Source organism: Camelus bactrianus, chromosome 3 (assembly GCF_048773025.1).
Source record: "Camelus bactrianus isolate YW-2024 breed Bactrian camel chromosome 3, ASM4877302v1, whole genome shotgun sequence".
In the NCBI taxonomy this organism is placed as follows: Eukaryota; Metazoa; Chordata; class Mammalia; order Artiodactyla; family Camelidae; genus Camelus; species Camelus bactrianus.
The window spans coordinates 108,258,415-108,280,286 of NC_133541.1; the positions used below are offsets into that span (position 1 = coordinate 108,258,415).

Here is a 21,872-nt window from a genome sequence, read left to right on the forward strand (position 1 = left end):
CCCACACTACAGCTGCCCTTCCCACAAAGTCTCAGCTGGTCATAACTGGCAGGTTTTATTGAGATTACTGTGTAGATTCCACAGATGGTAAGCGACTTGTCCAAGGTCACACAGTAAGTTGGTAGCAAAGCTAGAGTTGGAACCCAGGGTTTCCACCTCCCAGTTCCGCTGCCAGGCCCTGTGCTAAATGCTTTATATGGGTTATTTCATTTCATCCTCTAAACAACCATATGAAGTTCATACTTTTCTTATCTCTGTTCACAGATGAGGAAACTAAGGCATAGCAAGTTTAAGTGACTTGTCAAAGTCTCAGGCCTGTGGGTGGTGGAGGAGCTGTGAGATCTGAACTCCGGGAGGTCTGGCATATGCTTTTAACCACCCTCCATGCTGCTTTGTCTCCATGGAGACAAGGCAGCAGTCTGTGTTCTTCCACCCACCTGGGGCTGGGAAAATGTTCAGGCTCTGGGAGATGACGGGGGATTCTGCCAAGCCATATCCCCTCCTCCTTGGAGATACTCAGGGAGACCTGGGATCCACTGCCGATTCAGCCCCTCCTCTGCCCTTGGCTTCGGGAGACCCACCTTCCCTCCTCTCCAGGCCATTTGTTTTAGAGGGTCCAGGGTATCTAGAGGATTTAGAGAACTTCCCAACTCTAGTGGACACAGCTCTGAGCCTCTGGGGTGGGGATGGGGTTGCAGATCTGGGTTGTCAGGGGAGCCCTGCCCCTGGCCATGTCTATCTTGTTGAGGCAGAGGAATCAGCACCCATGATGAGAGCTGACAGTGGTCACTGGGCCAAGGACAAGGCCACTGCTCCTCAGGCCAGTGGAAAAGAGGGCAGACAGAGAGGTAAGGTGTCCACAATAGGGAGTGACGGTGTAGAAGCAGGGCTCACAGGTTCACATATACCTTACACATGTCCCCACATATATATGCTCACCCCCCCACACAAACTCATGTGTATGCACACGTGATGTACACACACCATGTTCTTCTGCAAACACTCACGTGTATATGCTCACACCAGCACACATGTGCATGCTCTCAGACACCACGGGATAGACATTGGCACACACCATCCCACAGACCCACCCCCAGCCATGCATGCCTAACTTTCACACGTGGACACATGTATCAGATTTGCATACAGAAGAATCACCTGAAAATATACAAGCACACATATTCCCTCCCTTAGGTACAAATTAAAAGCATGTTCTTTTCTCCATTTTCTTTTGCTCACATACTTACACTTTGCAGTCTCTCTTGCATGCACACACTCTCTCCCTCAGGCACATCCACTCCACACACCCACTGTCACACACCCACGTACAAACCGAACCACTTTTTGTCCTCCTTCCTTTCCCCCATCTCTTTCACTTTCATACCCACCCACGCAGTAATCCTAGCCTCTCTCTCTCTCTCTCTCTCTCCCCCACACAGTTTGTTTCCTGGTTTCCCACAGGCTGGGCTGTAACACGTGCACTCACAGGCAGGCAATACCCTGCCTGATGCCAATCCCCAGGACCCCTTCTATGCCCACTGCCCCTTTCACCTAGGGTAGCCCCGCACAAGAGCAGCCACTGGGTCAGAGGAATTCTTTGCAGCCATGAAGCCAAGCAGAGGGGCAGGAGCAGCCAGGAAGGGTTTGTCCCCTCTGTCACCTGACCCCAGGCACTCTAAGCCCACCTACTGGGAACAGAAGTCATCTCAGAACCAGGCCACTTGCAGCTCTGTAGCTTATAGAACCTTGGGTGGGTAGGCTTACATCAGCACAGTTCCAGCTTCCTTCAGGAGAAATCTAAACACAGAACCTTGATATAAAAGACGTCAAAATGGAACCACCCTGGTTAAACCCTGGGTACTTGGAACCCAGGGAAACTTCGGTGAAAACCCAGAACAGCATTTTTTCCCAGTGTGGTTTTGTTTCAGAATTGCTGGGAGCGTTAAGGGTGCTTATTATCAGCCCTGTTTCCAAGCCCTCTGCCAGCTCCTCCACCACTGGGAGGGGGCACCTTATTGCAGGAATCCTGACTTTTAACAGCACCCCCACGTGATTCTGAAAATCACTGACCCCCTGCCACGGGGCTCTCAGCGCCACTGCCCTTGTCGTTGCTGGCCCCCCAGTTAAGTCAGGGGATGGCTCCAGACTGCCAGGGAGGTGACAACCCTCCTTAATCTCCATTTGCCTAAGTCCTACCAAGGTGGACAGTTATTCCAGTTCCTGGGGCTGAGGCGGGGACAGGACAGGCCTGAGAGGGTACTGCATCTGAGTCTGAAAGGAAACGGCCTGGGAAGGTGGGGGGCGGTGTCAGTTATGAGGACAGAATCACAAAGACATATTTAAAAGGGGGGTTAGTGAGAAGGATAGAGAAAATAGAGGGAGATGAGATAGATGGGTAGACATGAAGAAACTGAGTGAAATAGAAAGAAGGATTTAGGGACCGACCTAGAGATACAAAAATTGAACAGGAAACAGACAGACAGACAACCAGGCAGCAGAGAGAGATGCCAGGGAGAGGAAAGGAGAGAGAGCGGGACCCGAGGGGAGACGAAGGCCGAGCCCGGGGAGAGGGAGGCGCACCTCGGAGCCTGGGCGGGGCGCGCGGGCGGGGCGGCGCTAGGGCCCCGGGGAGCGGGCGGCAGGAGCGCCGCTCGCCCGCCCAGCGCTCCCGGCTCCGGGTCCTGGAGCAGCCCGCTAGGCGGTAGAAGGGGCTGTGGCGGCGGCACGGAGGGGGCGCCCGATGCGGGGCGGGGGTGGCGGGGCTCTCGGGGCGGGGCGCGCTGACGGACGCGGCCAGGTGCGCGGAGGTGGCGGCGCTGGTGAGCTCGGGGACCGCGTGCTGAGGCTGGAGGTGAGTGAGGGGCGCCGGCCTGGCAGGGGTGCCGGCGCCGAGCGAGCCTCGCCCCTTCCCACCTGCGCTGGTCCCGCAGCCGCCCAGGTGGAGGTGGCACGTCTGGCTCCAGTCCCCGCACGCCAGGTGACCTTGGCCAAGTCGCTGTACACTCGGGGCCTCAGTTTCCCCATCTGTACGGTGGGGCGGAGGCGGGGGGCTGGTGGAATCCCGCAGCTCTGTAGCTGCTCGGCCCCGGGAGGACACCTCGAAGCCGGGAAGCTACTCCCCGGGGCTGCGTGGGAGCTCCAGACCTCGAGCGCCAGCGCGCAAGCGGGCCGCGGCCGGGGCAGCCCCGGGCCCGCGGGTGGGCAGCAGCCGGAGGTCTGCGTGCCCCGGCCGGCTCCGGGGGAGAGGGGAGCGGCTTGACTCCAGAAAGCGGCGGGTTGGGCTCTGCCCTGGGTTAACCAACATGGGCGCCTGTGGGGCAGCGGGAACGGCGTGTGCTGGGCCCGCGCCCGCCGCTCTTTCCCGTGGGCGGGGCGCCCGGGTCTGGCCGTGCGGGCGAGGCTCGCAGGACGCGGAACGGGCAGACCGCGGGGCACACCGGCCCGGGCCCCACCTGGGGAAATCAAGGCCTTTCCTGAGCGCCTCAGGGGAGAGGGGGACCGGTCCTAAGGGCTCTACATCAAATTCTCACAATTTGCCCCCTACGCCAAGGCGAGCACGGAAGCCCTAGAGGTGAAAGGAGTGGAGGGTGGGGCTCCTTTCTAACCACTACACCGTGGAATCAGGCGGCTCCATCCAGCGCCCTGACAGGACCTCCTTGAGGACTCGGAGAAAAGGTCTCCCTTCCTCCCCACCCCCACCCCAAGTTATGGATGGGGACAGGGACCTCCTGTGTTCTATGTCTGGGTTGTTCACAAGGGACAAGAGCCAGTGGGGAAGCAGCGCGTGCCCCACTCCCCATCCTACCCTGAGTGGCAGGTGGTACTGGAATATACCAACTTGCTGTGTGATCTTGGGGTGAGCCTCCTGCCCATTCTGGCTCCCAATGAGGGGGTGGGCAGGGTGGTCCTGTGAGGGGATAACTGCACTGGAGACAGCAGTACTGGTGGTGGCTGTAGGGACAGTTGGAGGGTGCCCCACCCCTGTCGTGTTGCAAGGCGTAGGATGAGATAGGATGCTGATCAGAGGGCCTAGCATACCCTAGCATAGGGGTAAGGGACTGGAAGCCTTGCTGGTTCCAGCCTGCCTGTCACCAGTCCCAGGCTTGGCTCCCATCCTGTGTTGGGGGGGCATTGCCACAAACAGATGACCTCCTCCTCCCGCTACTTGCCACATTACCTCAGGCAGTGGAATGGGACCCCTCAAGGGAGAGTTGAAAATGCTCTGCTAGGGGCGGGGGTGGGGGGTGGGGCTTGCCTCTGTCTTATATCTCAACCCATATGAGATTTTGGGATGGTTACTCCTCCTCTCTGGTTCCCTATCTGTACAGTGAGGGGAATGGACTAGGATCACTCTAGTTTGATATTCAGAGAACTTCCCAAAAGCAAATTGTTTTCGGTTGTGCCACCCTGGCTCCTATTCACCACTTGGCCGGCCATGGGCCAGCTCCTCCCCACCTCTTAGACTAGCACCTAAATTAAGCTGTGGTTGGAATCAGCATCTACATGGTTAAAATAAGGCCTTTAACTCTTTCCCTTCCTTGTTGGTTATTACCTTTCCCCTAAGTTGAAAGAAAGAAGGAAAAACAGCAAAACAAAACACCCCCTCTGTGGCATTCAGGTGCCTGGTTTCCAACTGATCCCTAGCCTCTTCAGTCAGCATTTTATCTAAGTTGCCCATTTCTGAGTTGTGGGGACTGAGCCTGGGAGGGGAAGACATTTGCTCAGGGTGCTTCTGTGAGGAGCAGAGCCCCCTTTCCTTGGAACAGAGCAGCTCTTTGACAAGTAGGAGGGGGCAGTGTGGCAGAGGAGCATCTGGAGAGACGGGACAGGCACGGGAAGAGCCTTCTCTCGGTCTCTTCTCCGTCCCTAGTCGTGCCCCACCTCCCTGGATGACACATGTCTCCCTGAGCCCACTGTGTAGCCCCAGGGGCTGGGCCCGGCAGGGGTCAGAACACTCTCTCCACCTGCCGGGGCTGCCATCCCACAAGGCTGAACCCACCTCTCAGCCTAGGGGCTGGGCCTGGGAGGCACCTTTTCCTTCAGGGCAGCTCCCAGGCTTCCAGACATGAGCTCATCAGAGCTGCTGATGCCAGGAAGGGAGGGACTGAGGGGAAAGCAGGCTGGGCTGCCCAGATTGGGGCACTGAAAGCCCTGGGGAAATGGAGGGGCACTGTTGTCAAGGACTTGCAGGCTCTGGCCCCACTGTTGTGTGGAGGCAGGGGTCAGACAGGCCAGTGAAGGGTCAGCTGGAGTGGGGATGGGGACAGGCCAAGTGCCCTGGGCTGCAGTGCAGAGCTGCAGGTGCTAGGCCGACCTCTGTCACTTGCTTGAGTGTATCCCTTGCCTTCTGTGGACCTCAGTGTCCCTGTCTAGCAATGGGGTGGGTGGGTCCTTAGGCACTTGGGTTACAGTAGTGAACAGGATAGATTGGTCCCTGTTCTCAAGATTACATCTTAATTGGAGAGACAGACCTGAAAAAGGGAAGCAAAGAAATCAGCAAGTTAGTTTCAAATAGACAAAAGTAGCATGAAAAACAACTGGAAAGCTGTGCTGCCAAGATGGAGAGCACTTAGAGGGGCTACTTTGTGCTGGTGGTTAGGGAAGGCCTTTCTCTGGAGGAGACAATGGATCAGAGACCTGAGTGTTATTTGAAGTGTGGTCACGGCTGGCTTTGTGGAGTTGGCATGTCCAGAACTTGGGTCTAGAAGAATGGGAGGGATTTGGTTGGGAGGAAGGGTATTTCAGAGGATGGTAAATGATCTAAACTAGAAGCTGAGAGCAGGGAGTGGCATGAGCATCGGCTGGAGGTTATGAAAATGCTTTCATCCCTTGGGGCTTCAGGCTTTAGACCCAAAGGGACCCAGGCCATGTGATCTGGTCTCAGGGGTGGCTGGGCTCTGCTGAGTTAGGCCTGTGTGTGTGTGAGCTCAGAGTCCTTTGTGAACTGTCCCTGGACACTATGGATCAATTGCTACCCAGTGTGGCCAGAGGAGGAGTCAATGTGGGGACAGCCTCCAAGCTCTGTAATTCCAGAGGCTCACCAAAGCCCTCTCTCTCCGGGATGAAATCTTTACCAACTGGCCCCTGCCTGAAATTCCACCATTCTAGCTTCATCTTTTCCACTCGGGGAGGCAGCAGAGTGTAGTGCTGTTTTGACCCTACCCTACCCTGCCCAGCCTCCCAGGGTTGCTGCCGGTGAAACAAAATTCAGTCTTCTCCTGTGCTACGTGCTTCCTGTGTGTCTAATGGGCAGATTCCGTGGTGGGAACCCTGAGTTTTCTTCCCGGCTTGCTGGGAGCCCTTGAGCATGTTATATAATCTCTCTCAGCTTCAATTTCCTCATCTATAAAACAAAAAATAATAGACCGCTTCCTGTACTGTCATTCTGAAAATTAAATGAGATGATAAAGAATAACTATTGCTTATTAATTAGTATTATCATGTTTTGATCTCTGTTAAAATAGCAGGCCATGGAGGAGATGGACTTTGGCTCAAGACTCATATCTCAGCATGCGTTGCTTTTTGAGGGTTGGCCAGGAATAGGTTTTGATGGTGGGAGGACAGGCACAGCACAGTGGAGAAGGGCCTGGCCCGAGCTTCAGGAACGGATACTTAAACGTCCAGTCTTAGCTAACTGGCTGGTGGTCTTGGACAAATCAGTTGCTTCCTCTGGGGTTCAGGCTTCGGTTCAGAGCCACGACGAAATGGCCTAGGAAGGATACGAGGGAATTGTGGGTGTGAAAGAGCTTGACAGACACCAAAACCACAGGGCCGGCAGGAGGGGGTGTCACCAGGGTGGGTCAGGAAGGGGTGGGCTGGTTAAGCTTCACAGACAGGAGAGTGGGCTGACCTGGGACTCCCACGTGTGATCCTCTAGAATAAAATCTCTTGGAGACTAAGAGTATTCAATAGATAAAAGCCAAAGTTCTTGAAAAATAATTCACGTTTATCGTTACTTACATATGGCCAGGGTGTTTTAAGTTCTTTACATGTCAACAACTCTATGAAGTAAGTACTGTTATCATCAGCATTTTACAGATGGGCAACTGAGGCACAGAGAGGTTAAGTGAGCTTCCCAAGGTCACACAGCTGGTAACTGGCCAAGTTCAAACCTAGGCAGTCTGGCCCGAAAGCCTGTGTGCTTAACCTGCACAACACATTCTCTCCTGCTTTAGATGAGTACCAGAGGCTCAGAGGGGCCAGGACACCTGCTTAGGAACACACCTCATTCCCCTTTGATCCTCGTCATCTCTGTCCCTCAGGTGCTGGGAGGAGGAGCCTTGCTGGGCCTGGGGTTCTGAGGTTGAACCTTGAGCCAGCTCAGCCACTTATCTTCCTCTCTCCTCCTCCCCTGGGAGTAGGTCAGGGAGGATCAAGTGTGCCCTGGGAATACTCTGGGCACAGAAGGCTCTGGGCCAGGGCCTGACGAGTGGGCGTCATTAGTGTTGTGAAGCTTGAGTGGATCCCAAAAGCCTGAGCTGTAATGAACTCCCATGGAGCCTGGCATGACTCCCATCACTGTACAGAGCAGGGAAACTGAGGTCAGAGAGTCTAGGAACAGGCCCAAGTTCACTCAGACTGGAGGTGCCCTTCCTCCGGGGGTCTCCTGTCCTGCCTGCAGGGCTGCTTCAAACTTGTGGGCCTCATGAACTCATGAGACTTGGGGACCCTCCCACCGATCTCTAAGCTCTCAGCCAGGACATGATTTCTGATATGGGCCCTTTGGGAGGGCACAGGGAGTTGGAGGATGGAAAGGGTGATTAAAAAATAGACTGTCACGCGCATGGGGAACAAGCCTGCCACCACCCAGCTCGTGCCAGTTGGCTCCCCCATGCCCAGCTGCCAGGCCCCACTCAGGGCTCCCGCTGGGGGCCCCACCCATCCCAACCCTGGCTCTGGGCCTGAGGCTGGATGCTCCCAGCCACCTCTCCTCTCCTCCTCCACCCCTGCACAGCCTCCAGGCAGATGATGCCCTCGCTGAGCTGAGTGGGCTTACTGAGAGTCTGGTGTCCCCATTCACCAGCCTTGTGGCCCTGAATGAGGCCCTTTCCCTCTCTGGGCCCCAAGCATAGATGAGTAGTGCTACCAGTTAAAGCTCTTTTCAGCTTTCAGAGCCTTTCCCAGCTTCCATGTCTCATTCAGACTGACAAACAGTGCTGTAGGCCCCACTCAGAGAGGTGATGTGACCTGTGAAAGCCACTCAGCTGGAGTGGAGCAGAGCAGAGGTCTATACCCAGTTAATCCTGCAAATCTCAGCCCTGTACAACTTCTCCAGGGTGAGCAAGGTCACTGGGAACCATGGAGGTGGAATGCTTTGCAACAGCAGTGTTTTTACTCATTTATTCCCTCAATCTGTCTGCAAAAGTATACTGAGCCCAACTCTGGCCTAGGCATGGGGGCAGGGACACACTGGAGAAATGACAGCTAAAGCCCCTGCCTTGTGGGGGCTGTGTATCACACGGCAGGGCGGACTGACGCTAAAGCAAATAATGATGGAATTATTAATCGGATGAGAGTTTGGAGGAGAGGGAGAGGGTGCTGTGGCAGAGGAATGTGACCTCCCAGGGCAGGCGAACCCTCCCCTGGACCTGAAAACAGACCTGAAGGATGAGAAGAATGGCCAGAAAGGAATAACTGAGGGGTTTCAGCAGGAGAGAGTTCTAGGCAAAAGTAGCAGCCAGTGCAAAGGCCCTGAGGTGAGAAGTGTGTGGCTCCTGTCTGAGGCCCAGGGATGCAAAATCAGCCTCACCCAGAAGCTTCTTAGAAATGCAGACTCTGAGACCCCACCCCAGACCTCCTGAACCAGAATCTGCAATTTAACATCCCTGTGCAATTACTACGTACACTGAAGTATAAGAAGCACTGCTCTAAGTCATTTTTAAACTTAAAAAATTTTTTAAATTAAAAGCTATAGAATCTTCTCTCTCTCCAAAGTTTTACAGATGAGACACATAAGAGGGGAACCACCCACTCTATATTTATTCGTCATATGAACAAGGAACAGGAGGAGTGTGGGGGCTGGGTTGGGGCACGGGCATTACTGGGATGGGTGTCAGAAGAGAGAAGAAAAAGATGAACAGTCCTGGTGGGAGAGGGTGGGTGATGCCCCATCTTCTCAGGCCTCTTCTGACCAGGTGCCTCTAAGAGCCCTTTCGGCTCTGACCTCCAGGGTCCTCAGTCTCTTACGGATTCGGAAAGGTGGGCTTGAAGGGAGGGCGCTGGACAGTCCACAGCCTAGTGACATCTTTCTCTGCTTGTCCCCATCTTGGTGTCCTGCTCTCTTCCCCGAGAAATCCCTGGAAGGGTGGCCGGTGCTATTCTTAGCGTGACAGGGCGACAAGGAGAAAGCATGCTGGTGCATTATTTATGCCTCTGAGTCAACAGGATTGCATTCAGGTCCCAGAACTTGGCCCTCCTGGGCGGCCTTCATCACCACCGCGGCAGACAAGAGGCTACGTCCCAGGACCTGTAACCGTCCCTCTAGCCCTGAGCATCCCTGCTCTGAGCCTCCAGCCCCGACTCTGGGAAATGGGTCATGAAATACAATGGTGAGCTGGGACCAGGAAGGAGGTGCTTTGGTGATATCATTTCATTCCTATCCATTCAGCGCATACTAACCGAGCATACGACATGGGGTAGGTGTGGGTGCCCTGATGACCGAGACAGGACTCCTGCCTTCCAGGAGGTCACGCTTTAGCCTGCGACTTAATGGTGCTCCATCACTGCTAGAGCGTTTGTGCCAGGCCTGATGCTGGGTACTTCGTACATAAGACCTAATCTTCACAATCATGCTGCTGCAGGGTAGACATTTGGACAACCCTTCACAGAGGAGAAAACTGAGGCTTAGCATATACAAAGCTTGGCATATCCAGGGTAGTAAGTAATCTGCTCAGCTGAGATTTGAACTCAGTTTGGCTAGAACAGAAAGACCATTCCAGATCAAATGGTAGCAGGTAGCGTTAGGGCTTTGAGAACCCCCTGCACAACCCAGTGAGAGGGTTGTTATGTCTGGAAGGAAATTAACTGGTTGAGGTTGTCCCATTCTCAGTGAACCCCGAGTCCCTGGAGAAGTCATGTATGTCCAGGGTTTTTGCAAAGCTGGAATGGAAGACTGTATACGTTGTGTACACAATGTCCACTGTGGGTTGAAAATCAAAACCAAATGTTACGAGGTGATAAGGCCCCGAGGTAGCACATCTCAGGAAGCTGAGCCAAGGTCTCTGGAGGGGAGCCAAGGACCTGTGCTCTGTGAGATCCTGGCCAGGACCCTCGGTTTTCTCTGCCTCAATTTTCTTGTCTGTAAAATCGTGTCACTATCCCTGCTGTAGTTCTTTGTCTGACGGACATGAAGGTGTTAGGAAAACTATTAAAGTATGTGCACATTCAAAGGATTGTAAAAATTACTTATATATATTTTCTTAAGTGTATTTTTTGTTAACATGGGGTCTATTTGCCAGACAATGTTCCAAGCATTTTCCTGTTAATTTACCTATAAACACATTTATAAAATCATGAGCTCTAAAACCCAGTGGGTCCCCAATCTGGCTATGCTTCAGAACCCCTCGATGAGATGGTTAATGTGTATATTCTGTGGTCCGGGGTCTGGGGTAGAGCCCAGGAATCTGCAGTTTGGACCTACTCTCTGAGAAATTCTGCAGCACCCACAGGTTTCTGATCTGGGCCAGAGGGGACAAGACTTGCCCGAGGCCTCACAGTGAGTTGAAGATCAGGTTGAGATTAAAACGCGGGTCTCCAGCTCCCAGTCTGGCTCTTTCCTCCTACTCTTCAGCTGTTCCCCTCCCCCCTCCCCCGAGCACCCTAAAGGGAGGAAGCCAGGGATGGGGACCAACGATGCTGGTTGTGGCTGGTAACATTTACAGTGCTGTGCTAGGCATTTTACATGGCTTGTCCATTTAACTGCAGGAGGGGTAGAAAAAGGGACATTCTCTACAGCAACATGATCCCTTGGGACATTTGAGCATCAAGTGGCTGATTTTAATGTAGCCCTGGAAAAGAAAAACCGGGACTAAGGTGCAGAGATGTGGAGAAGTGCACTTGAAACCACACCATCAGTGCACTTCCCATTTGCCAGGGACATGTACCATCTAGGTAGAGGTGGTCTGGTGACTCTGTTACTTGGAGACAGAGCAGGCCGGCAGGAGGGAGATATGTGTGCCTGCCCACAAGGTGTGGACCTGCCGCATGTGCATCTGTGCCAGTCTGCCACCTGAGTGTCTGTGTATCCCCACATGCACACTGGCAGGTGCTCTGTGTGCACACATTGGTGTGTAGGTCCTGCCCCCTCTGTGGGTGTGTGTGCTAGCAGCACCTTTGTGCGCAGGCATGTGTGCAGAGGAGGATGTGCTGCTGCCAGCTAGGTTCCCACCAGCATGAAGAAGCTATATAGAGTGTGTATGGTGCAGAGTGTGCATGCGTGTGCACACAAATGTTTGCAATGCAAGAGGATCCCTGAGATCCAAAAGGGCAGAAGTAGAAAGGTCACTAGAGAACCTGTTTTCCTCATTCAGGTGCCACCTCCACATTATATGCACTATCCTCAAACCAGCCAGGTGCAAGCCTGCCTCAGGACCTTTGCACTAGCTGTTCTCTCTGACTGGTCTCTCTTTCCCTAGACATTCTGATGCCTCACTCCCTCACCTTCTTCACTTAGATGTGACTTCTCAGTGATGCCTACTTTGATTACCTTATTTACCTTTGCACACTGCTACCCACCCTATGTAGTCCGTGTATCTCCCACCCCTGTTTTATTTTTCTCTATAGCATTTGCTATCTGACCTACTTGTACAGTTACTTATAAATTTATTATCTTGCTCCCCTACTAGAATGCAAGCAGGGGTTTGTCTGTTTCTCTTCATGGCTATGAACAGTGCCTGGCCCTTAGTTGGTGTACAGTAAATATCAGTTGAATGAATGAGTTTGTGCACCACCTGTGCTTACTCGTTTTCTTTAAACTGTCTAACTTTTGTTACTGAAATATCCACTTTTACCTCTTCCTAAGCAGTAATATACCTTCACAGGTTTGGTATGCTTATTATACTCCTTTCCCAATACCCATGTGAAATTTATATAACCATTAAGATGTTAAGTATCAGGGTACCACTTAAATCCTTTTGCTGACTCCAGAGGTGTGGGGGTGCTACATTCTAGGAACCACTGGTCCAGTCCAATTCCTTCGCTGAAACACACGGACAAACTGAAACCCAAAGAGGGTCCGGAACTAGTCCAATGTCTCACCCAAACTGTGACAAAACAGACAGTGGAACAAAATTTCCTGACCTCCAGTCTGCTTTTCTTTTGCAGTTTCAGGGACAAGGGGAGGGTGGGGCTGGATGGTTCAGCTTCTCTTTTGGCAGGAGACTCCTCCTGCAGGAGGGGAGCCAGATATGCCTGGTAATTGGTGAATGGCACGGGGTCAGGGGGACGGCAGGGTCAGCAGCCTCCTGCAGGCCCAGGGCCACAGTGCCCTTCTGGCTGCAGGACTGTGTACTGAGTGGTGGGAGCCAGCCTCAGCTGCACCTTCCCTCCCAGAAGTCTTGGACCTGGGGGCTGCTCCAAGGGGGCCTGGGTGCTAACATTTAACAAGAGGCAGAGCTGGGATTCAAACCTGGTTCTCTCTGCTACAGCCCATTAGCTAGAGGTTGACATGATGCTGAGAGGATGCTGGCAGGTGAGGGGGTGGAAGGGGGAGGGGAAAGTTGAGCCGTGTCTGACTGTGAACAGAAGAGCGAGACCAGACCCACAGAGGGCTGGAGAAGGGAGGGAGACAGACAGAGCCCTAAGTTGGTAGAGTTATGCAGAGGTAGGTTTGTGCAAAAGGCTGGAGTTAAATCCCCCTCAGGTGTGCACAGAGCTTTATCCTATAAAAATCATTTCTGCATCTCATTTGTTCAGCAGTGACTCTGCAAAGCAGGTATAATCATCCCTGGTTTACTGATAAGGACGTTGAGACTCAGAGAAGTGACTTACTAAAGGTAGCTCGAATAGCTGCATGTGGGAAGGAAAAACACTGCACCTATGGTTCGATTTGGTAAAGGAGGGCTGCCTAGGGGAGGGCAGGCAGGCTGAATGAATATGGGAGTGAGAGGCAGGAGCGGAGAGCTGGGCAAATTACCTTGGTAAATCACAAAAACCTTTCTGAGCCTCAGTTTCCTCACCTGTAAAATGGATCTAACAGTACTTCCAGTTCACAGCTTGCAAAGATAAAATAAAACATAAGAAAATAATGATAATAATGCCTGGAACTTAAGAAGTGCTCAGTAAACAGCAACCTAAATAATGAAAGCGAAGGGCGCCGGCCGCTGACAAGTTTGCCCACGGTGGTCACCGGCCACGACGCAGGGATTCCCAGCACCTTCTTCCGCAGACGTGAGCGAGCCTGAGAGCGGGAGAGAGCTGGCAGGCCTGGGGGAGCCCGAGGGGCCGAGAGAGAGGGCTCATCTGTCCCAGAGCCGGTGGCCAGGACGCCCCCCAGGGAGAAGCAGCGGCGCCGCCTTCCCGGCCGGGACCCGTAGGGGCCGGGCTCTGCGAGCGCTCTGCTCCCTCCGCTGCCGACCGCGCTCCGCGCTCGGCGCGCGCGGACTGCAGCGTGCTGGGGCCGTCATTATCATTCCTCCGGCATTTTTTTCTCCCGGCTTATTTATTTTTCTGTGAGGAAGGAATGCGGGGAATTTACCACAGGGCGCTGGCCTTCGCTTTCTGCATTGCGGCGGCCTCGTCTGTGAGAGGGAAGCGGCAGAGACAGATGGCTGCGGAGGCGGCGGCGGAGGAGGGTCCCGGCTGAATCTGTGGCCCCGGCGGCGGGGCGGTTATGTAATCCACCCGGAGGCCCACGGTGCCGATACCTCGGTGCTTCGGGGCTCTGGGCACGAGCCTTGCCATGTACACAGATCCTATGGAACTCTATCTGGACCAGCCCATTCACCTACAGCCTCTGGGCAAACCCACAGGGTGGGCGTGTTCCTCAGTCTTTCTCTCCAGCTGTCTTGATGGGGCTGTGAGTGGAGTTCGGGGTAAGGAAAGGGGGTGAGGATAGCTTTCAACCTTCCAGGCCCCTCTGGGCTGTCCTGTGGCTTGGAATTTACACATGTCCATCTTTCAAGACCTAGGGCACATGCCATCTCCTCCAGGAAGCCTTCCCAGATTGTTTCATCCTGATTCAGTGCTCTTAGACTCTATATTTTTCCTGGCACTCAGTGGAATATTCTGCCTCTTAGATCTAACGCTGCCATTTGAGATTTCATCTTCTTCACCCACAGGCTTGTTGCTCCCTCCCTCCTTCCTCTCCCGTATTTCCTCTAGGAACCAACCTCTAGATCTCTGATCTAGAATCTAGATGAGTCTCGGATCTAGAGAAATCTAGATTTCATCTCAGGGGATGAATGGTGGAGTAAAACGTGAAGGTGGATTTGGATTGTGGGAGTGCTCAACTTTCAGTCATTTATTTAGTCAACGCTTAGTGAACCTGTCCCAGGTGATAGCCTCTGCTGAGTCCAGGGCATTGAGAGAGGATGGGACCAGCCCTGGCCCCAGGCTGCCACAGGGCCAAAAGGAAGGGCTGTATCACTGTAGAGGGCCCAAAGTGTGTTAGGCCATGGGCTGGGGGCTGAGGACCCAAAGACAGACTGGGCCCAGCCCTGCCCCTGGCAGAGGCACAGATTAGGCAGAATTCTCTCTCTCCTGCCCTGGTGCACCACCTTTTTGTCTCCTGGATTAAATGTTTTCTCTGGAAGGGTAGGGTTTGGCATCATTTCTGTTCTTTCAAGGCTCTCAGGGCTGGGATGATGGAGACTGATGCAGCAGGAGAGCACTGGGGGCCTGAGGGGAGGGCAGGCCTGGCTTACCAGGGATGTACTGGGCGGTGGGAGGCTGGGCCTGAGCTTGGATCTCTGTGAACCAGCCCTTTCCAGTTTGCTGTGCACCTGGGGTGGAGCCTGCCTCTCTGTGGGTCACCATTTCCAAGTCCCTAAAAATCTAATTGTAGATTAATGTTTAGTCCAGTATAGTAGGTAGGAGGGAGGTGGTGGCTCCTGGCCCTTGGCAGAGGAGGACCCCACAGCAGGGTCCTCGTCAGCCAGCAGTGAGTAGTGGTCTGCAAGGATAGCTGCTACCCATGGCCCATGCCGACCTGGGGGCCCTTGTCTTAGGTTCCCCCCAACCCACCCATCCTGCCCTGCCTGATCCCGACCTCCTACCAGCAAGAAGATACTAGGAGTTGGACCAGTCTCAGCCTCCTTCCCCTTGGGCCTTGGTTCCTGAGCTTTCTCAACCCATTGTTTCCTACAAGCCCCTCTCTTGTTCCAAGGCCCCTGGGCCAGGTTGAGCAGGGGAGGAGCAGTCATCTAGGAGTCTGGATGGACTAATGAGAGCTTCCTGGAGGAAGTGGCATTTGGGCTGGGCCAAAGCAGTGGGTGGGGAAAGTGAGTGTGCTTTGTGGGCTGAGCTCTTCAGAAGGAGGGACCCAGGCTTGGGATCAGTAAGACTCCCAGCTCCAGCTCTGCTCTGCCTGTCCCTTGCTAGCTGTGAGAGCCAGGGTGAGTTTGCTAATGCTCTGGGTCTCATTTTCTTCATCTGTAAAACACAGGTAAGGGGGCCTCCCTTGATGAGCTTCGGTGAGGATTCGATGAGAAAATACATGCTAAACCCTTATCTTGGCAGCATCTGTCACTCCTCTTATGTTGGCTGTTATCATCCTCATGGACTTCATCATTGTTCTGCAAGCCCCGGGGAAGGTGTAGGGCATAAGGCAGGACACAGGAATGACGCATTTGAGGCTCCTGCCCCCAAGGTGCTTGCAATCTCTGGGGGGGATATAAGACCCAGACACTTATTGCTGCAGGGCAAGATGTTGGGAGGAGGCAGCATGGCCCACATGATGGGCCTTGGGCTGGGTGCTGGGCCACCCTGGGCTCGAATCCCAATTCTGCTCTGATTAGCTTTGCCACCTTGAGCAAGTCACTTTACCCCTCTGAGCCCATTTCTTCTCTAACATGGAGATGAGGGGACTGCTGGCCTTGTGGCTGCTGTAAATGAAACCAGGGCCTGGCATGTGGTGAGCACGCCCTGGAGGGAACCTCTTACTAAAATGAATAATATGCAACGTGGTGAGGTTATTAAGGGTGCAGATAAAACAGGGAGGCTTTCTGGAGGGGGTGGTGCCATTCAAGTTAGGTGGGAAGGCTGAGGGGGTTGAGCATGTAGAAAGGATAGGAAACAGAAGGGTTCCAGGTGGAGGGGTGTGTGCAAACCCCACAGCGAAGGCCAGAACTCACAGGGCAGGTGTGGGAACATGAGCCGTTGGACTCCCTCTGGCTGCTGAGGGTACAGAGAGCAGGTGAGCAAGCCTTCAGGCAGGCCCTGACGTCAGGGGCCCTGAATGCCAGGATGAGGAGTTGCCGCTTGATCCTCCGCGTCCTGGAGAGGCAGGAAAGAGGCATGACACCGGTGGAGCCAGGGTGGGGGCTGGGGGATGAATCTGGCAGCGTGGGGCGGGTAGATTGGCGGGGGAGAGACTTTGTGGCGGAGAGGCCATTTAAAAGGCTGTTGCAAAATCATTTTTCCTGATAAAGAGCTGGGCTGAGTCATCTGTGGAGGAGAGAAGTCACATCCAGCTCCTCCACGCTGCCGTCGATGTGGGATTTTCCTCTTTGTCAGCTAGTCGACTGGCTGCCTTCCCCGGAGGCTTTGGGAACCGAGGCCGGCTCAGCATCCGGGGGAAGCTGGGCTGCAGGGAGGACCCAGCCGGAGTGAGTAAGGTGAGCACCCAAAGGTGCCTTTGCGGTTTAGGGTGTGTGACTTGGGGCATTCGGCATCCCTCTTTGGTCTCAGTTCCCCTCTGGACATCAAGGGAGAGGCACGTGATGACTTCTGCCAGTTGGTTAGTGGCAGGGCTCCCCGCTTCCATTCCTATGCATCTTTTGTGTCTGGCAGTCCTTCCCACCTTAGTATGAATTATTCTCCTCCTGAGACGAGGCTTGGCAGTCTGCCGGGGCTCCATCAGGTTGCACTCACCAGGACTTTGGCATGGATGGAGAACTCCCTTGGGAATGGAGGCTGTGTCATTTCCTCCTTTCAACAGGGAGGATGTGGGGCAGGGGCTGGCAAGGTAGCCAGGCCATTACTCAGGCCCAGTTCATCTTCCTGCCCCAGCTGAGGCTGAGCTTGTGCAGCGGCCAGCCATTGGTTCCTTCCTGACCCCACCAGGGGGGCAGTTTACCCAGCCTGTTTACCTGTCCCGTTGCCAAGACTCCCAGGCAGCCACAATGGGCTGTTTCCAGCCAGTCTCTATTCCTACCTCTGGCTCCCCGTCCCTCTCCACCCTACCCGGGGCCTGGGCACTCCCACTGACGGCAGCCGTGTGAAGAAGCATTTCCTTGAATTCTCTCCCTGACCTGACCTTCTGCTCTGGCCTCCATTCCCCTGCCCCACCTCCTTTGGATCCTCAGTCCAAAAGGCCTGTGGCCGGCAGAACTGATTGCCTACAGAAATGATAGGGGTGGGAGAAAGGGCTTATCCCCATCAGAGCCTGACTTGAACTTGGGTCTCCTGACTCCAGTACTGTGCTCTTTCCACTCCACTGGTGTTTTAGTCCTAGCGGTCATTTCTGCCTTAGAAAGAATGCATTTATCAGCTCTTCTCCCGAGAGGCAGAAGGGAGAGAAAGCATGAGCTGCTCTAGGCAGCTGAGTGTGCAGAGGAGAGGGCACTGCTGGGGGTGCTGATCGCGAGCTGCAGAAACAGAGGACTCTGCAGACCCCCATCAGGGTGCCCCAGAGCATCTACTGGTGCACCTCCTTCTAGAGTCAGGGTCTGGAGGGCAGGGGAGTTAGGAAATGAGATTCAGCAACTGGACTTTGAGTTTTGAATCCCAGCTCTGCTATTTACAGGTTGTATGACCCCGGGCAGGTCTCTCTGAGCTCTGGTTTCATCTGTTAACTGGGAAAACAATCATACTTCTCTCTCGGGGTTGTTGGGAGGACTGAACAAGAAGATGGGTACAAAGCACATGCACAGCACTTTATACGGGGTCCCGGGCCACAGTGAGGGCTCCATAGTTCCAGCAGTCCTTGCCATCTTCATTCCAAAGGCTGAACTCAGGGCCTCTTGTCCCCCTTCCCAATTCAGGGATTCAGCCCTGTCAGACCAGCTCTTCCCTGTGCCTGCCCTCACCCCTTTCTCTCCTGAAGGCCTGTCTTCAGAGTTCCTCATCCATTGTCCAGAGTGGGTCTTTCAAGGGCCGGCACCCCAACTTGGCCCTGTAGAAGCTTAGAGAAGGGTTATGACTTGTCCGGGAACAGGCTGCAACCAGGCAGACCTGGGGGGGGGGGCAGGTCAGCAAAGGACCTCTTCCCTGTGGCCCTTGGCCATCTCTTGCGTTTCTGACGCTAGGGACCACAATCTTGGACCCTGGTGGCTAGGGCATCACTGGGGTGGCAGTTCCCTAGACAGGGGAATTTTGGATGGAGCTGCCTCCCTTGGTGCCCTGCACTGGGGAACTCTAGGGTGCCCATAGTTGGATCAGCCCCCCTTCTCTCAGCTTTGTTTGTGCAGGGTGGCAAAAATTGTCTGGATTGCTGGCTGGGTCTGGTCCAAGCCTCCTGCCGAATTCCTTTTCTGTGGAGTCACTGCGGGCTGGGATGGGGGGCGCGGGAGCTCCGTCAGAGGCACGGCTCTCTCCTGACCTGGCCCGTTCTGCTGCTTTCCTCTTGTCCCTAAACCCCAGGTCCTGGCCCACGGTCTCCTCTGAGATCCTTCCCCTCTCCAAAGCCTCCCAGACCAGCTTCTCCCTGAGGGCCCTTCATGCTCTGACATTTGAGCATTTTCTATCCCCACGTCCTTATAACCAGCCTGGGGAGGGGACTGAAGCAGAGAAGTAAGGAGAAAAACAGAAAAGAGCAAGGACTTTGGGAGCTCTGGAATACATCAACACTGAAGCCCTTTCTAGGAGCCTGGCACTGTGGGAACCTGCTAGCCAGACAGCTTGGTGCTCTCTGGAGTCATGAAGAGCCAGGGGGAGCTGCCCCACTGCTCTCCGGCTCTGTGACCTTGGACAGCTCACGCTGTTTCTGAGCCTTGGTTTTCTCACCACTAAAAAGTGACTAATAATTTGTGCTTCATAGAATTGTTGTGGGAATTAAACAAGATAGTATGTGTGAAGTGCGCGTCTGGGTATACAGTAAGAGCCTGATCGGTGTGAGCTACGATGGCTGCAGCTGCGTCGTAAGAAGCAGTGGCAGGTCTCGGGATGTGTGTCCTGACCACGCTCCATGGGGCTGTGACTTGTGGCTGAGTCTCTGCAGGGCTGTCAGATTGGAGAGAGAAAGCTCTTTACCTGGGGAGCACGGGGGGCAGAGCCGTGTCAAGAGGTGAAATGAACGTGAGGAGTGACTTTATAGCTGAGGAATGTTCATTAGTGGAAGACACCTCTTCCGGGTAGCGAGCTCCCTGTCAGTTGAGTGTGTAAACAGAGGCTAGTACCTCAGGGGCATGGCTGTAGGGGTGCAGGAATCGTGTAGGGAACTGGACCCGATGACAGCCACCCCTGAGATTCTGGTTCTGTGACTTGGGGCAATAATCCCAGCTTCCAGTAACTCTGGAATCCCCTGCTGTGTGACCTGAAGGGAGTCACATCCCCTCTCAGGACTGAGATCTGTGGAGTAAATCTCCTTTGCTAGAAGCAGCTCTAACCCCTCCCAGGAGCTGAGTGGGGTCACCAACTGTCAGCTTATCCCAAGGTAGCATGCGCCCTCTGCCCGTCTACTTGGGCCAGACGACAGTAATCTCTTTGGCATTCGTGACCTCAGCGTAGCCTCCCAACCCCAACGTCAATGCTTTTATCACCTTCTTCTCAGTTAAGGAAACTGGCTCCAAGAGGTGCAGTAACCTGCCAAGGTCATGCAGCTAGCAAATAGCAGAGCCTGGATTTGGGCCGGGAGGCCTGGTTTCTAAGCAGAGCAGAGGACATGGGCCGAGCATGAGCCAAGCCACCTCTCAGGGCCCTCCTATGTGGCTGGCTTCCCCCTACCTAAACTCCCTCCAGGGTAGCAGCCTGGCCCAACCCCCAGAGCCTTCGTCTTTTATAGATGGGGTGATCCAGGTAGGAGGGGAGTCCTACCAGGAGAAAGCAGGTGTCAGGGGTGCGTGGGGCAGGCTGTGTGCTGTCCCTGTTCTGGACAGGTGGGTGCAGGTGTTGGCGGGGGGGGGGGGTCACATTGTGATGGTAGGAGGGAAGTCGGAGGTAGAGGCCAGAGGCCTGTGGCTGCTGGGCCTGTTCCCAGTGAAGCTGCTTCTGTGTGGGCTCTCTGCTGACCCAAGTGTGAGCTCCACCCTGCGCCACTCTCTGGACCTCAGGCCCTTCATCTGTAAAATGGAGGTGGTAGTGAAAGGCCTCCTCTGTAAGGGCTCTTCCAGCTCCGAGAGTCCATGAATTCTGAGCCTCACTGGCAGGAGGCCTAGAAAAACTGTCCCTGGAGACCCACTCAGGATGTCATGGCCAGTGCTAATGAGGGCAAGGTAGGAGGGAAGGCAGGGTCAGATTCCTCAAGAACTAATTAGCTGCCCACAGTGAGGGTGGGGTGACAAAGCCACTGACTGAGCTGCCATCCCTGGCCACGGGCTGTCCCATCCATCTGTCCATCGGACCATTTGTTCCCGCATTCATTTCTTTATTCCTTATTCAATAAGCACAGATTGAACACTGACTGTGTACCAGCTGGGAACTGGGGATGTAATGAAAAATGGTTGCATGTAGTGAACGTACAGATTAATAGGGACCTAACCCCTGACCTCAGGCCTCAGACTCCAGCCCCAGACTGAACCCCAACTCCCACCGACTCTATCCCTGTATGTCCCAAAGGGATCTTTGGGACAAGCAGGCAGCTTGAGCACGGGCTGTGGACCCAGTGAGAACTTGTTATGACTCCAGCCTTGCCACCTTTTGCTGTGTGAACTTGGGTGAGTTTCTTACAAGTCTCTGGACCTCATTTTCTGCTTCTGTAAAATGGGCGAGTAATGCTTGTGTCCTAGTGTTCTTGTGAGGCTAAAATGAAGTAATGCAATGTTCTAGTAAAGTCACTGCTAAAATTAGCCCAACTTAGGACTTTTATAATATTTTAAATTTTTATTATTATTTTATAATACTAAAATATGAGAATTTGAAAAGATTGTTTAAATGAAAACGGGAAGAAATTCTGCAGGAACTTAGAAGAAACTAATAAGGGTTGTTATGTGACTTGTGGTACAGGGCACTCAGAGATGGAGGGACATTTTTCACTGTATACCTTTTGCTATTTTAAAATTTAAAAAAATATTTAGACCATGTGAATGTATTACCTATTCTAAAAAGAGGAAGTGTTAGTGTTAGTATTAACAAATGACTACACTATGAGTTTGAAGGTGTAAAAGGCCCTAAGATATGCACATAGAAACTGTCCTGGGGGTCCACTCATACATTCAGTTATGCTTCCTGATTGCCCACATTTTGCCTGGCACTATTCTAGGGGCCAGGGTTAGAGTAATGAACAAGTCAAGCAAAGTCATTGCCCCCTTAGAGCTTATGTTCTAGGTTGGGGAGACATAATAAACACGGAAATGTGTAAAGGAGATAATTCTGAATTGTGTTGAATGCTGTGAAGAAAATAAAACAAAGAGATGGGTTAGGTGAGGGTAGAGTTGATTATAGAGCAAGGTCCCTCTGGAGAGGCGTTATTCAAGTGAGTCCTGAGTGGTAAGAAGGAACCAACATGGAAGCCACTTGGGAAGAGATCATTCCAGTGCAAAGGCCTGGGGCAGAAGCAACTTGGCATTTTCAAGAAACAGAAAGCCAGCTGGGCAGAGTCCAGTGAGAGAGGAGAAGGG

At 53.6% G+C, this 21,872-nt stretch overlaps 1 protein-coding gene across 9 annotated transcripts in view; it reads left to right on the forward strand.

Moving 5' to 3' along the window:
- Positions 1 to 21,872, forward strand: part of LOC105074301 (N-deacetylase and N-sulfotransferase 1) — a 153,042-nt gene that overhangs the window by 120,508 nt on the left and 10,662 nt on the right. The gene's annotated exons all lie outside the window — the stretch shown is intronic.